Raw genomic sequence first — 17037 nt, forward strand, 5'->3', positions numbered from 1 at the left:
TACTGACTTCATATTTGCTAAGTGATATTTGCTGCCTATAATAGATCTGCAAGACACTTGTGTAGCACTGTCCTAGTGACAACAGTCACTCCCCAGCTTCAGATATGCCTCAGATACTCACTCTTTGCTGATTCTCTCTGCAGTGTGCATCATTGTGAAAGGAAATAAATCAGAAGGGCTCCCTAGGGTTGTGCTGGAACACCCGAAAGAGAACAGCACAAGGCATTGTCTTTTTTTTTTTTTCTTTTGTGTGTGTGTGTGTGTGTGTGTGTGTGTAATCTTGAGAACACTTTGTAGCTTTCTTTCAAACAAACCAGAAGAAATGAATAGGAATTATGCATATTGTATTAAACAATATTGGTTTGAATATTGTTTATTGGTTGAAACCTTCATGGCAAGAGATGGGACCTGTAAGTGCCATGCTCTTTTCAGTAGAAAATTTTAACCAGCAGTTTTCTGTATCACTTTCCTGACTTATCTTTAAAGAATCAGAGTAACAGATCTTCACCTTGGCTGTGTGGACACTGGTGGATGTCTGCCAAGCTGCATCTGTTGGGAATCTAGGCCAACTCTTCTTATCATTAGGTATCAGTTACTTGTGGCCTTGAATGATTAGATCAAGCTAGAAGTAGACCTTCTTCAAGAAGAAACCATGAACTTCTGTTTCGTGGCCTGTAGATTTATTGATCTATTCATGGGGCCTTCACAAGGAGTTCAAAGAAGTACAGTACAACACAAGCAATAGAAGCAGTGGGAGGACTGATATTTATCTACAAATTCTGTCAAGTGACAATGAATATATGGAAACACAGCTTGTGCTAGTCTATCTAATAATAATTTAGATGTGGACTGTGCAGCTCAATCCAAGGTACACTTACTGTGTTATTGCCTTTCATGATCATAGTGTAGCTGTACTCTTGTGCATGTGTGTGCATCTGTAGGGCCTATAATTTTTCTAGAAAGAAATAATTTAATGACTCCCATAATCTTCTTTATAGGCAGCATGCTCATGGTTTGTTCAGATGTCATTTTCAGACCTGAAGATCTTATTTGTTCACTCAGCTGGATTGCTCCTAGCAGTGCAGTATTGGAAATTCGAGCTGTGCTGTGATAAGCATATGATGTCACTTCTTTTCCCTGATTAAACGACTGTAACTCTCATTATTTGATTTCTGGAGTGCATAATACATTTAAAATTCACTTTTAGGGTCAAAGTCTTAGCTGGTATAAAATGATGAGGCTATGTTATCTTAAATACCTAATAGACAGCCAGGAAATACCAGATAAATACAGCACTGACAACTAAAATAACAATAATTCCGTGCTTTTTAGGCCTCCTTTTAATCCACAGCACTAGTCCAACATTTTGCTGGGATTTTTTCAAAGCCATATGGGTCTCATTTTCTTCTCACATATCCTGCTCACATACAGATGCAACAACACTGAGTTCAGTGGAGTTGTATTTTGATTTAAACAGGTGTCAGATCTCAGCCTAGAAAGGCACTTAAGCACGTGCTTAACTTGAAAGCAGGAATGTGCTAATACAACTTCTGATCTGACCTTGAAAATGTTGACTATCTGCTTGAATGCTTGCTATCATAAATGAGAATCAGAAAATAATTACTGTGTTTCAACCACTCAAGAAATCAAATAATTGCTCTAAAATTGTTGCCATCAATCCATAAGGAAAACTGTTGTTTCAGCAAACAATGGTAATATTTGGAGTTAATATAAGCTGGTTTATATAAATTTTAAAAAACTCTTCAGGAAGAAGGAAATGTACTCAAATGGTGCAATTTCTTGAATGGCACGTTTTATCTTTTTTGATCTTTTAGAAATGACATTTCAGTTTGAATTTTAATGAAACTTGTAATTTAAAAAAAACCCTCCTTCTCTCCTTCTTTGGCAAATTCGTTTACTGTATGCTTCCAGAGATGACAGATTGTCATGGAAAGATTTTAAACTTAGCTGAGTAGTGAAATATCATATAACTATAATAAAGTACAACTAATAGGTATTCTCTCCTAAGCATCTCAAAAACATTCAGTAATACCTAGCCAAAATATGCATTTTATTGGAAATTTATAAATTAGCCATTCAGATTTTGTCATCTTAGCTAATGCAATGCACAGGCTGCAGGCTAAAGGTATTTGGTGATTCAGTCTCCACATATCATTAGCAAATCCTCTGTGCCAATATGAATGCAAAATATTGAACAAATATAAAATACTGCAATTATGTAAATCTATAAAGCACAATTGAATTTCAATGCAGAATTCAGAACTGAGGTAGATTTTTCAACATTTCAAACAGAAAATCTATGAATTAAGCAAACCTACCTTTGCCTTCTCTTTTTTTTTTTTTCTAAAAATATGCTTAAGGTAAAAGAATTTTAAAAAATGTTTCCCATGTGTCTAAAATTTAAACATTATGGAACAGGTTTTTGAGAGGGTTTGTTTGGTTATTTTGTGGTTTTGTTTTTTTTTTTTAATCTTTTGTTTGTGAATTCTTCTGTGGATAAAGATGAGATGGTTTCAGTAAATTTTGGGCGATGAAGGTTAGGTTCAAGCTGGTAACACCAGCCTGGTGTTCTGCAAAGCTCTCCACAAAGATCGGTTTCCTCACTTGTCTCTCTCCACTGGAAATGTGTTTTGCTCCTTGTTCTGTCCCAGGGTGTTCCGTGCACCCACATCCACACCCAGCAGGATCTGAGGGCTGCCCTTGCAGAAGGAAGTCAGACAAATAAGAGAGGCCAGATTCCCTGAGTGCCACATTCCATATTGGTGGGAGGTGCTTGTACCAACAGTTTTATAAACATATACACAGGAAGGATAAATTCTCCAAATTCTTCCTCTATCTTGGCTTAGGATGCCTAATTTCTTGAGATTTTGGGAACATCTTATCTCTTTGAAGGCTATATACCACAATGTTCAGGGATCCTTCTTTCAAACCAGTAGTTGACAGGCACTTGCATTTGCATATGCAAATCCTGTTTGTGCAGAAATTCAAAGATTTCTTCTGTGTGTAAAATCAGATAAAGAAATATCAAATTGACTCTGCAAATCCTTGTTTCAGTTGGTCCAGTGCCAGCTGTTTTACTGCACTGTGCAATATTTCATGCAATTCTGATTGTCCAGTGAAAGAGCCTTGGCTGAGTCCCCAAAGCTGGACAACATAAAATGCAAGTTCAAGGCTTTGATAGAAGTGTTAGAAGCTTATCAGTGCCCTAGCTCATCATCTGAGACTTCATAACACTGATATGCCAGTTTATGGTCCTGACCATAATTCTCTGGAGAAAGTAGAATTAAAGCCCTGCTCTGGAAGAAACCAAACATCTTCAAACCAAGAGCATCACCAAGGTTTCATCTTGAGTTCTATGAGTGAGGAAGCACCTAATGTTCCATAGTATTTTGGTGTGGGATGAAATAAAAGGAAGAAAAGCAATTTAAATAGATCACCACATTCAAAGAGCTTTTTTACATAGGCACTGTCTTTAGTCTCTGAAGAGGGAGGAGTTAAAGGGAGCAGTGATTTAAATATTTAACATCCCTCACCAGAGCTCACTGCTAGGAGGATAAGACTGTAGAACTATTAGACGAGGAGTTGCCTTTTGCTGATGGGAATAGCCCTGCTGATCAAAAGGCTCCCCAGAATGACTACTGTAAAGCCTTTCTGGTTTACTGTGATGGGTGTCTTTTTGAGCTTCCAGAAGGAAATTTGCTAACTGGGGGATGGGGAATGGATTCCTGACAGTCACTCTGTGCTGTAGGGACCAGGTTGGACACGTCCTTGCAGCAGGATACCCTGTCCCCTGTGCTCCACAGGCTGGGGAGCAATGTCCAGGTGGGAGTTGATAAGTGGGCACAAAAGCAGCTACAAACATTGTTATGTCTCAGTGCAAGCTTGTGTCTCAACTGCTGTGAACACAGCTGTACTCATCTGGCCTCCAAAGTGCTCTTACGTGCAGCAATTCAGATCACAGGAAATGGGGAAGGAGTGGATGCTGTATTTTTGTAGTTTGTGTACAGCCTCATGGCAGGATAGAGTTTGGTTTTTGCACGCCAGTCCTTGCTGCACAAACATTTATCAATGGACATATCCCTGCTTCCGTATCCTAGAGTCCAAATGACACATCACAAGGAATATTTTAGGTGTGGCTCAATGCTATCAGCTCCTTTGGGACCTTCTGGTTGGCTGCCTGTTGGCAAGCCCACAGTTTCTGGCCTTTTCACCTTTGCTCTTCCCCCAAGAAAGGCAAGAAGGCAGCTCCATGTGCCAGGCGTTAACCTGGGAGCCTGACCTGAGGAGAACATGTCCCATTTGTGCAGTTCAGTGCAACAGAAAAACATCTGTCTGTCATGTCGTGCAAGATAAGGTGATTTGTGAGTCTGCCTACCTCAGGTGGATTCAATTTTTGATCTTGGAAGGAACCCAAGCTCAAGAAAGCTGTGTGTCCAGCCTGCAGAGCACGCACTGAGCAACTGGCTGTTGCAGAGATCCTGTCTCTTGGATGCTTTCTGGAGGTGCTTGGAGATTCCCAGCCCCTCCCCACCCTCCTCTCATCACTAACAATAACCAGACACCCCTGTTTGCCTGCAGTACCTAAAAGAAGAGATACCTCAATTAAACTGAATGCTTCCCATTATTTAGGCTGATATGGAAGTTTCTGTTGTTTCAACCTCGTAGCGATTCATGTGTGCAATATTTTGTTTCTCATCATAGGTTTGTTTGGTTGGGTTTTTCTATCTGCAAAACTTGCATTAATTCTAGAATAGATCTCTGGTTTTAGGTGAACTGTATGGAAAAAGTGAGTCAGAGTAAAGCCAGTTCTAACCCCAGCCTCACACACGGCAACCAGACAGGGATGAAGTGCTGCCATAAACTGCTGATGGCCAGAAGACCTTGCAGGTGAAGTGTTCAAGTGTGCTTTGCTCCCTGCTTTGGCCTGACTTAGCTTCTGTGGAAGCCAATGATAGTTTTATCCCCGACTCCATGCCAGCAGAGTTAGGCTGCTCTGTGGAACAGTGCAGGCTCATAATCCCAAAATGTGAGTTTCTGGACTGCAGCTGACAGTGAAGCACTTGCATTCTTTCAAGTCCTGTCCCAGGGTTTCTTGAAGAGCAACAGAAATATGAGAGGGGAAAGGGAACTGGGGTGTGCTGGGGGCAGCCAAACATCTCCTCTGGAGGATACAGGTTAGGTCTGAGATGCACTGGGGGCCCACTGAGAGGCAGAAACAGGAATAGGGAGTTGGACTTCAATGATCCTTGTGGGCCCCTTCCAACTAAGGATATTCTATAAATGTGTTTGCAACTCTGCATAAAATCTGAATTCCTCTACTCAGAAAGGAGCTCTTAAAATGGAGCCCTGGAACTCTCAACACCTTAATTCATCTAGAGATACCTTTCCTTCAATTGCTCAGTGGCCTGGCTTGCCATGCTGACAGGAGATAAGTGAAAGAGGAGTATGTGTGATATGCATGATTCTAGAAATTTAAATATCAAGATTCTTGGGCAACTTACAGAATCAACAAGACAAAATGATGTGGGAAGAAATTCAGCCAATACAGCAGAAAATTTGATGCAGTGCATTAGATCTTGTGTGTTAAGTGTCACCTGTGTGTGAACTACTCTAGGAGGGGACCTTCCATTCCCCGTTACAAACCTCAACCTCTCTTCTAAACATGCCAGGCTTTAGTGCCACAGGTCTCTGGTGTGATTTTGGCATTCCTATACATCATAACCTACTTGGTGTGTAATCCCTCTCAGGGTTGGATGTATAGCAAAGGAGGGTGTGTTTGCTTATTCAAGAACAGGATGATGATCTCTCTCTAAGAAGAGGGGAAACTTTAGTGTAAAATGTGAATAGACCCTCCGATCTCTTCAGAGATCTGATCTCTTCAGAGCAGGAACAATCTGTATCATCTCTTTGGAAAGCACATGACACAACAGGATCTCAGTTGTTTACTGGGACCACAGCAAGTCAGTAATTGTATAGTCATGTTCAGGGGATAGAGGTAACATATTTTTTTAGCTCCACCCAATGTGCAATTGTAATCATAATTGCTCCTTTGCAAATTTGTGTTGACAGATTTTAATTGGAACAGATTTTTCTGGCAAATCCCCGTCATGTTGTAATTAATTAGTTTTCAGGATCTGCTCCGGTGCCAGAGCATTGGACCATGTCTGCCATGCTTCTGTGATGAGTGAGAGAAAGAGAGATCTGGTTTTGTCTCACTTTCTGCAGATGATGACAGGATTTGCCCAAAAGAACTCAGCTTTGCTGACCTGAAAGAAGAACAAATACAACAAACCCCAGTATGTTCAGCTACTGAGAGCTGCCTTCCCTATGGTGCTCCCCTCTGAAGGCTCAAACCCTACCCACACAGGAGCAATACAGCAATACCCACTGACAAACCTTGAGTTGTCTTTGCAGCCTCCAGGCTTTGGGCCACTCTAGAGGTCTAAAGCACTCTCTGGCAGTTTTCACCCGTCAGATAGAAGAGCATGGCACTTCCAGTACCAGAAACTGATGTCTCAGCATCACACTCCTTATCATGGCGCTGGCTTCAACTCTGGGGGCTTGGGCGTGGAGAGATGCAGAGGAAGACCATGTAGGTCAGTGATCTTCAGGCTGTGGAGCAGATACATTGTGTGATGCAGGATCCCACTGTGAAAGTTCTGAACATTCTTCATCCTTACTAGAAAATTATTTAGTCTTGAGGAAGGAAAAGGTTGAAAGATTCTATCTCATAGAAGGGAAGCAACACAGATCTCTCTTCCTGTTCCTACCAAAGCTGAACAGAACTATTTCTACAGCTATTGCTGTAGAATTACATTTGATCATGGTAATGCCTAATCTAAGTAATGAGTAAGGATCTGTGATTATTTAAAATTTGCATTGTTCATTAAAGTAAGATGCTATGCTGCCAATAAGAGATTTTACCAAAGGGCCTTTTACTTTTTAATTCACAGACCAAAAAGGAAGCCCTGTTTACAGCTTAGGAAACAGAGAAGTAGCAAAAAAGGGTGAGCAAAAAATTTATTTCAAATGCTTGTTCAGTTGTCATCCTTCTATCAAAGGATCTTGGAGCTTCTTTAAACTGCTGATAACTACACCATGACTTACCTTTTCTGTAGGCATTGTTAAGTCCTTGAGGAGCTGTGGTGAAGGCAGTGCAGGGTTTTTCACTCAAGGTCATTCTGTATGTGAGGAGTAGGAATGGACAGACTATTCTGTACATGCTGCATACTTTGGAGAAACATTCAGCTACTGTGGTAATGTGTGTGAGGGGAGAGAGAGGCAGAACACCTGTGAACTTCACAAGAAAGTATCCTGGCATCCTGATACCGAGAGCAACACAAAACTAATTCCTGATCCCACACAAATAATTAGAAATACCAAATAATGAAATTGTCTTGCAATAGCATCATGTTTTCTCGGCCATGTGTTCATTCCTTGTATCAGACATTCTGATTTGTCTGAACTTCTAAATCATTATTTTGTTCTGATTTTTAATGAACTTCCACCCCACCCCCCAGCTCTCTTTCAATGTGGATTGAACATATTTGTGCAATGTTAGTGTAAGTTATCATGGGCAAATGTTACTGTCACATTGGTATTATAAAATATGGGTTAGTTTGTGTGGACATCTGAAAAAGTGGTCTTTGATTTTATATTACTAACATCAGCTTCACTCATACCTTTGAAAATGAACAACTTGGAAATCAGGAATCTCAGCTTCTACTGGCTCAGAATTTTACTTACCATTTGTTTTTTTATGAGAAAACATGAGAAAATGTTCATTTTTGTTCCGATCCCCAGTGAAAAATCTCAGAGATAAAGAAGAAACAGTGCCAGTGCTGAAACATCTTCAAAGCTAAAATGTATGCTTGAAGCTTTTAAAAAAACACAATGCCCTAAATTCAGCCATTGGTTTTTAATAAGAACACTTAATAAAATATTTTTTTTCCTTTTTGGAAATATAAAAAAATATATATGGTTTTGCCATGAAAATGGCAGCAAGTTGTAGACAAGTTTAGAAGCCATTTATGACAGCTGGGAGATGAGAGTCTTTGCAAGGTCAGCACAAGATCCTGCTGGAAGACACTTGGCCATCCAAGTTCCCAAGCATTCAAAGCAGAAGGGTGTAATTTATCACACTGGAAGATGAAGGGTAAATATCCCATTTCATTAGCACAATTCCTTCCCTCATCCCCAGGAATTTATCATTTTTCTAATTATATGCCTTCAGTTAACATCTGCAACATAGAATGTGATTTTATGTGCATCCAATCCAGCAAAAGCAGTTTTTCTGAAAAAAAAATCTGTTTTAACATTTTGTGTTATGTAACTTCCATCTAAGAACCCTAAAGACATGTAGAAAACATTTGCTTTACAGCTCTCTCCTATATCCTCATTGCCCACATAACACCACTTTCTGCCAGTTATGCAAAGGATTCAGCACTCAGGGCAACAGCATAAATCCAGGTGTAATGTTTTTCTGCTCACCTGCAGATCACAGAACATCATGTTCCCTTTTTCAGAGGTGTCAACCTGCTAAAAAATGGCTTTTTCTCAGTGCAAGCTGATGCCACTGATTGCTAAAGGCTGAGACCTGCCCACAACATGGGGAGGGTGAAGCAAGTTGTCCCAGAGTAATTCTGATCTTTGTCTGCCTCAGGGGGTGTTGTGAAAGGGATTTATTCTCCTCCTCCAAGTGGGCTCCCCACCCATCCTCCTGACAGCTCAACTTGATAGGGCTCACCCGCAGGAAACTATTAAACTGATGATTATTCTTGTGGTTTATGCATTGATACAAAAATGTTTCATTGCAAAAACAAAAAGAACATATCTGTGGTAATTTTCATAATAACTTTTTCCTCCTCTTAAATAAACTTGGGCAGGATCCCAATGAAGATGTTTGACTGTGTTGGATAATTGAAGGATAGATCTTTTTCAGCATAAGAGATTTGTGAACATTGTGTAAATAAGCATTTAGGCAATTGAAGGACTGTTCTTCATAGCATAGGCAAACTCATGGACATCTGCATGGGATAAGGCCTGGATCAGCCAAAAAGAGTGTTAGAAGTCAATGCAGAACACTTTCTGCCTGGGCTTCACCGATGTCAAACACAGCTGGGGCATTTTGCTGAAATCTCCTTGGAACCAATGTTATCTTACCTCATCAAAAAGCTGTGCATTGTTTGTGTTTTCCCAAAATTTTTCCAGGGGAATAGCCAGCCAGCAAGGTTATGCTGAAAAAATTGGGAACTTCTCCCAAGATGAGAGAAGGTGGGAGAATATTTGGGAATGTGTTTGACAGTGTTTGGAGTGTAGCAGTGGTGTGGAGTCGGAGTCAGGATGCTCTGAGAGGAGAAAAAAGATGTTCCTTCCAGCAAGAACATTTGGCTTAAAAAAAAAAATCTGATTCCAAATTGGACCTCTTTGGTCTAAGAAATGAGCTGGGCTCCTCTCTTGAATTTCCCTGGAAGATTCCCACCTACCTCTGAGCCAGAGGTCAGAGAGAGCCAGAGATCAGTCAGTACCTCACCCTAAGTCCTATTTCCTACTTCTTCTGTTAAGGAGTGAACTGGCTCTGAGATTGGGCCCCAACCAGTTCAGGTGACAGCTGAAAGGGTGTTTGACAGTGCTTTTAGCAGTATTAGACTGGCAGGTACAGCAGGCCCAGGCAGATAGGAAATCACTGACTGGACCAACCAGTTCTCAGAAGCTCCTTGTGACCTCATTTCCCCCTCCTGTTTTCCTGTTGGTTGTTCCTTTTCTTCTCCCGCCTGCAAAAATAGGGCTCTGCCCATTTTTGTCCGAATCATTCCCTAGTAAGTGATCTGGGAGTAGATTGGTGTTCCATTCAGGAGGAATGCTGTTAGTCTGCAAGAAGTGTGCAACACACAGGAGTCCGCACGTTTCTGTTGACTTGAATCCTTATCTTTGCTTTCCCTCTGCTCCTCTTGGTGTACAGATCCCACAGGTGCTGGCAACAGGACGACATTGGCATGAGTGATCCACTGCTGACACCAAAGAGTAGGAGCTACCTGTAGGTTCACAGTCTGTGGTGACTGGGAGTGGGGCTGTGGCCCAGCTTCATCCCCAGTGGGTACAGCTGTGAAAAGGTGAGCAGCATTGAAGGTACTGAGCCATGGAGTGCCCAGGTGCACTGACCGATCCCAAAAGGGACACACAGGGGCAATGCATGTAAGGCAAGGGGTTTAAAAGGTTGGGCTGAAGGACAAGATAAGCAGATGTTACTCTGGATGGGCAGATGCCAGCAGCCTTCTGATGAGGTGTTGTGTTCTGTTTGCGTGAATGCTTAAAGCTTCCTGAAATTGTATGGTGGTACTCTGTGTATCGTGACTGTCTCGTCTGCAACATATGCTGTGACAGCTACCCAGGAGCTCTGGGCAATGTGGGAATTGACATGATGGTTTCTGTGGAAATAAAATCTCCTGGCAGGAGTTTGTGGTCCCTGCAGAAGCTGATCAAAGCATCATTTGAGTGATAAATGGATGATGAATGAAAGAGCCAGCAGCTGTCTTGCTGCTAGCCCTGTCCCCTTGCGCACTAGGTGACCTTTCCATGGACTCCCAAGGAAAGGATGAAACAATCTGGTGGTTTGCTTTCTAGTAATGTGTAATCTTTTTTATGTTTTGAGGTTAAAGTGCCAGTGTGTAGAAAATCTGTGTGAAACCTTTTTGTGTTAGTTTGCTCTCTTTTCAGAGCCGAACTCCCTCCTTTGATTAGGGAAAGAAAATGCTTAAGAAGTTTCAGGGTCAGGACTGAGCTTGGGGATAAGCAGTTGAACCACAAGAAGGTAGAGCTTGACAACCATATTTGCATTGTAAGAGTGCTCAAGAGGCCCTGAGATTCTGCAGCTCACCCAGCCAGAGTCTTAAAAGAAAAGAAGCTTAAAAATCAGACAGACCACTACAGCAAGGTCTCCTAAATGTCATGTGAGTGTCCAGCATTCACAGAGAGACACCATGAAACATGAAAGTAAAGAAATAAATATTATTAAGATGGTTATGGAGCCGTTGTTGTGCTTGAAAGTTAATACTGCTCACATCGCACTTAGAAGTATTCTGCAATACTAGGAATCATTTGTTGTTGTAGGAACCATTTGATGGCTTGTTGATTTTGGATTTTTTTTTTTCTGTTTAAGTTGGGGCAATTTAATCCTTGAAAAGTGCTTGCAAATTCAGTTTGGACTGTAAATCACAAACTATTGTCACTGAACCATTTTACAAGCTTCTGATATATATCTTACTTATTGATAAAACATGTACTGCTTGAGGTGGATTTTTTTTTGTTTTTTTCTCTCCAAACCAAAGATCTCCCTAAGAAAGTGTTGCCAGGTAAATTACTAATATGAGTCTTGTGGAGACAATTTCAGGAATGTTCCAATTCCTGTTTGCCTTTTCTGTCTTCTCAGTAGGTTTGTCAAAAGATGGCTTGAAGAAGTGGAGTCTGAGATAAAGAGAATTTAAATCGGATTATGAAAGTATATGCAGGGGCCTTTCCTTAACTGCTCAAATTATGTAATATATTTAACCCCAGGAAGTAACTTGATGGGTAAACGTTACATCATACTCAGAACCACTAATTTTGCCTGAATCCCATGTTGAAAAGGGGAATTATCCACTCTAAAACTTTATCCTCATCATCTGACTTGCATTTTAAGAGGTAATTCATCTCTTCTTTTTAGTCTGCCTCCAACAAAGGTGTCACCTGTTGTGTAGTTTAAGGGCTGTGTAGAGATGACTCAGAGCAATAAGCTCTTTCTCTTGCAATTCTTTAGAAAGGGGATTTTCTTGACACTCATCCCACCAATTAAAACTCCACTCCAGCAGAATGTGGTAGGGCTCTGCCATCTTTATCTTTCCAGATTTGTTTCCTAAGGAAGTGAGAAATATGACATTACATGCTCCATATGTCTGTTTTTCTCTGTCATGCCCTCCTGCCCAACAGTGTTAAAATCTGCTGATTTATTTTAACCACAAGTGAAAGAGTAGAGTGCTCTTTCCAAAAATATCAAGCTGCTAGAAATGTCATGGAAATCAGAGGCTGCATAACGTCAGACAATTTACAGCACAAACTTGCTCTTGTTAGACAGCAGAGAAATTTAGCCTTAGATGTTCATCTGTAGGAAACCCGGCTTCACTACTTTTGCTGCTCCTAGACATACATGTTTGTATTATGGAGAACAATTACGTCCAGAGATCACATTTTGCTATCATGCTTGTGTTTAAAAGGTAATTCCAACTGTCAACACTTCAATTTGCAGCCAGAAACCAGGAGTGCTAAGACCACCTCTCAACATCAATCTACCCCAAATCCTAGTGGGTGTTTCTTCTTTGTTTTTGGCTACAACACTGTGCAGGTTTTAATACAACTTTTGTCATTCACAACCTTAGTTTAGCTCTGAAAGAGCCATTTTCCCTGTCATCCCCTTTTTTTGATAGCTTACTTCCTCCTGGAAAGCTTTCCAATGCCTTTCCAGTAATGGCAGGGGAATTATGCACGTTGTGTTTGGCTGTTTGGCTTATTGGTCTTAGAAACTTAGACTTGTGTGGCTCCAGTACTTTCACTAAATTCCAAGTTTTAAAAGCAAGTTCTTTCACTGTGTCTCCAAATGAAATCCTGGGCTTTTCTTGTCATGTAGGGCACTGAATAAGAATGTGGGTTCTCTCTATGAATTCAAAGAAAACCAGAAAAAGGATTTTTTTTCCAAGCAGATGCTCTGACAAAATGGAACAGACAAATCATGCTAGACCCTATCTAATATTATTTTGACTCAGGTTTTGTCTGTTTTCTCAAAGCTGGCATACTGCCAAGTTAAACATCTTGTTATGTGCCCGTGCAATGGTGAGCTTCTATCTGTTCTCTGTCAGAAGTATTGGCTATAGGAAACCTAGTAGTGGGCATCAAGATTGGTGGAATCATGATCCTATTAGGCTTTTCTTCAGTTACATCCCTGCTTTTAAAGACTTTCACTCCAAGGAGTGACTCCTGGCACTGGAGAGTAGTGGTTTGCATCCACCAAGCTCAAATCTCCTCTTCTCCAAAGTCAATGGGCCTTGTCCAGTGCTTCACAATAATTTCTTGGTCCCTTCTGAGCCAAGTAGTAACATCTCTATAACTCAGAGATACAAGAATTCCTTTATTTGCTTTTTTCAGGTAGTTTTGCATGAAAAAGCTACAGATTGTGTGGTACCCAGTAACGGTCACCATGTTTTTTTCATTAAGGATGTTTCATCTTAGGGCTTGGAATGAATGAAGGGTTTCCCTGGAGAGTGTTCAGGGAACTGGACAGCATGTTCCTACTTTCTTAATGGCAGGGGTTGATGCAACAAGCTGCTTCTAGACATGCACTGAGATTTTTCTGAAGGAATTAGCTAGTCCAGTCCTGAAGGGATCCCAAGGGAAAGCACCACAGATAACTGAAGAACCAGGATCTGATAGTAAACCAGGGAGCTCAGCTATTTGGCAGTGTAGATGTTCCTACTGCTGTTATTTTCAAACCAAATCTGTTCTGTGTTGTGGAGCAGTGGGAGATGACTCTGGGCATGCTGCTCCCGTTCACAGCAGGGCTGTCTTGTAAGTACAGCAAAGGGAATTTTAAGTGATCTGCAGGATTATTCAGTTAATTTTTGGTGAGGACAGCTGGGTGACTTAGGTCCTCTCAGCAGGGAGCAATGTATGATTTCACTCTGCTAGTAAGACAGGCACTTTGCACTTGTGGTGAGGCTCTGCAGTGATTCCATGACTGTGTTTCCAAGGGGCTGCAGAAAAATGGTAGGGAATACAAGATTTTCTGCAATAATGAATGGGATGCACAGATGGGACTTTCACTGACATCAGGACAAAATATTCCTTAGGACTTGAGCTGAAATCACATGCCATGATGGAGACATCTTGACCTATAAACTTCATCTCTGACCTGAAGAGGTTATTTGGCCCAAAGTGCACTGGGGTTCACAAAGGAGTTGTACAGGAAGTGTCTTAAACAATAATCAGGTTGTTGTCACTCAAAGCCACAGCAAGTGGACTTCTACTTGACAGACTTCTCATCCCCTCATACAATGAAATGGCCTCTCCACCCCTTCTTAGGGGAGAGAGATCCTGGCAGTTGAATTTCCTTTTGATTGCATGTACAGTGCACTAAATGACTACTAGAAAATTAGGGGCTAGATTTAGGACATAAGAATGCTTAGAACCAGCATGACTCCGTGGCAAATTCAAATGCAGTGTCATGCCAAACAGTTGGGACCTGCTCCCTTGGTCTAAGTCAAGTCACATCATAACACAGGGCATGCTCTTATCTTTTATTTGGAGGTGTGGGGCTGAAAAAACATACCCTGCTGTCTCACACAGCAACATGAGTGCCCTGAGAGCTTACTGAACACTGATGCTATACATTAAAGCCAGCAAAAGCCTCGCAGAAGAATTCCAGCCTCATGGGAAATATTATACACAAGGATGTTTGAGAACTAGGGCTGAAGGGTTTAGTTTGATGTCTTAATTGGGACCTGATGCACAGCTGCCACTGGGTTTCTTTGCTCCCTAATGTTCATTTCTTTTGCTTGGCAGACACTCTACAGACAAGCAAGCCTTCAAAAACTGAGGAAATGTGTTGTAGGTGAGGGTCTAACAGGTTACATCCCACAAACCTCTGAAGGATGAGCACGCTTATACAGACTTTCCCACTGAGCTATTAGTAGTCTAAAGTCAGGCAGAGTTTTCTTTGGATGAGGCATACATTTCTGTCCCTCTCCTGATCTCCAGGCCCAGTCCAAAAACACTTGGGTAACTTTTTTCTCCTTGTACAGAGTTCTGTGACCTGCAAGAGATTTATAGCTGCTTCAGAGAAATGGGTGCCAAAATGACCATGGCATATTGGGAAATTCCATTCCACTGAGAGAGTGCAGATTTTTTCAGGAGATGGTCAGAGCTGGTCCAAGACTTTGAAGAGAACACAATCAACTTGAATGCCAACTTCTTTATTTCCTTTTTTTTTTTTTTTTTCTCCTTTTTTCCAGAAAGCCTAGGAATTGATTTTCAGAGTTCCTTATGTCTACATGATGATGATGATACAGGAAGGAATACAGAGAATTCCTTGTGTTTGCCATTAGTGCAAAATTGTTTGCATCATGAATGATCAATATCTGTCATATGAAAGAGGGTTTTTCAAGACTGGCTTTCAATCTTCCTTCAAAATTCTTGCCCTTGCCAGATTTACCACTGAGCCTGGCACCATGTGGCTGTCTGAATGATAAATATGGAGTGTGGAAATTCACCTGCTCCAAAGTCATTGTGTCTAAGTGACAAGGAAGTGCAAAAAGAGACATTGTCAGGCAGAATAAACCTTCAAAATGGAAAAGCAAAGCACAGAATTTAGGGTAAAATCTCTCTGCCTATGAGTTAGACTTACCCTAGAGAGATTCTCTGCCTGCAGACTCAACATCTGGCTGCCCTAAAATGTTGGTTTGTGGCCATTTTAGAAGTTGTCATCCTCACATTGTGTATTCCTTATTTCCACAGAAGCATTCTTCTGTCTTGACTATTTTGGTTTTACTGCTTCCTGGGGTCATATTTTCCCATATGACTTGTGGCCTGGTTTCCTCCTGGTTCCTCAGTGACAAAAAGGAGATCAGAGCTTGGGCACACACCAAGTCTCCCCACAGTACTCTTGGCTTTGTGTCCCTTGGAGCAGTTTCATTCACCCAAGAAGTAGTGATATTCGCTTTTGCCTTTGCTACCACAAAAAAATGACCACCCCAGAGTCAGCTTCTTCTCCAAAAGAACCAGACTGTTTTATGAAGTCCTAGAAATATGGACCTGAAAATGCCAGCTGGCTTAATCAGCTGGAGTTTTCTCTGAATCTATTTTGTTCGTCTATACCATATCTATAGTAATGTGTCCAGTCTCAGTCTCTGTTTCTTGGCATTTGTTGTAATAGGAAAAAGAAATTTACCAGAACACACTCTCCAAAGCACGGAATTTCTTATAAATTTATTCTTTTAATAAAGTTGGGGATAAAAATTTGGGGAAACAATGGTGAAACATATCCAAAATGTCAAACCATGGAGCAGGCTGAGATGCTGAGATCCAGCTGTGAAATTCCACAATGGATCTCCTCTCAGAGATCTGCCAGAGAGGAGCTGGGCTTACAGCTACTTACAGCTTCAAGTTAACTCTACGCTGAAATTTGGCACAAAAGGAGAAATGTCCCTTTTCTTGCATTTCTAGCATTTTCCCAGCAGGGACCAGTGGCCAGTAGCCAGGTTTCAAAGAGAACTATGATTGATGGGTGAATATGTAATTGAGAAAATATCTTGCTGCTTCCTCATGTCTAATTCCCACTGCTTGTGAAGGTTGTATCCCAAAGTACTGCTGGGAATAAACAAATAGTTTCCTTTTTTGGACATGTTAAGGCTTATGAGATGGACAGTTCAATGTGAAATCACTTCATGCTCATTAAGTGCTGATTTGACATTTGTATACAGAGGTACACAAGCAGAGCTTCCCAAATAATCAGAATTCATAAAGACTCATTGTTAGCAGGGAAAGTAATGTCTTCCAAGGATTAGGTCTGCTGTGGGTGGAGATCCATGTAAGTCCTGGATGGTCCTCCTGGTGTTGCTGAAAGTGGGTCTTTCTGGATTCCTGCTGTGGCTAACTCCCCAGTGAGGTCACATCCTCCTGGCAGAATGCAGGGGGATGTTTGAATATTGTACTGGGACAGAAAGTGATTGATATATAAAGGAGAGTTCTGTTGCACTCTGCAATTGTTTTTAGTGTGTGGTTAAGACACTTCTCCTACTGTAAGGTTGGGCAGTATTTCATACATCAGGATTCTACAGGGGATAGCATCAGTGTGGATGAGTGAAGCACCTGAACATCTGAATGAGTGGTAAAAGACAGAACCCAGGAGCAATGAAAACTTTCTTGATATCCATCTATTTTTTGAAGGCAATCGGTTGATGAGTTGTCTCTTGCTACAAGGAACAAATTTGGATG

General features: G+C 41.2%; 2 long non-coding RNA genes across 4 annotated transcripts in view; one reads left to right on the forward strand and one right to left on the reverse strand.

Moving 5' to 3' along the window:
* LOC137478701 (uncharacterized) overlaps positions 1 to 17037 on the forward strand; it is a 99549-nt gene that overhangs the window by 8621 nt on the left and 73891 nt on the right. The window contains exons 2-4 of one of the 3 annotated variants that reach the window (XR_011001741.1): positions 2673 to 2783; positions 4790 to 4908; positions 6975 to 7039. This is a non-coding gene — a long non-coding RNA (uncharacterized lncRNA). Of the gene's footprint in view, positions 1 to 2672; positions 2784 to 4789; positions 4909 to 6145; positions 6262 to 6974; positions 7040 to 17037 lie in introns of those variants that run through there. The other 2 variants (XR_011001742.1, XR_011001740.1) reach the window with 2 other exon arrangements.
* LOC137478702 (uncharacterized) lies at positions 6003 to 7268 on the reverse strand. The gene is made up of 2 exons (XR_011001743.1): positions 7129 to 7268; positions 6003 to 6633 (listed from the first exon to the last, which is right to left on the reverse strand). It is a non-coding gene; the product is annotated as an uncharacterized lncRNA (long non-coding RNA).

The sequence above is a fragment of the Anomalospiza imberbis genome, chromosome 9, assembly GCF_031753505.1.
Source record: "Anomalospiza imberbis isolate Cuckoo-Finch-1a 21T00152 chromosome 9, ASM3175350v1, whole genome shotgun sequence".
Classification (NCBI taxonomy): Eukaryota; Metazoa; Chordata; class Aves; order Passeriformes; family Viduidae; genus Anomalospiza; species Anomalospiza imberbis.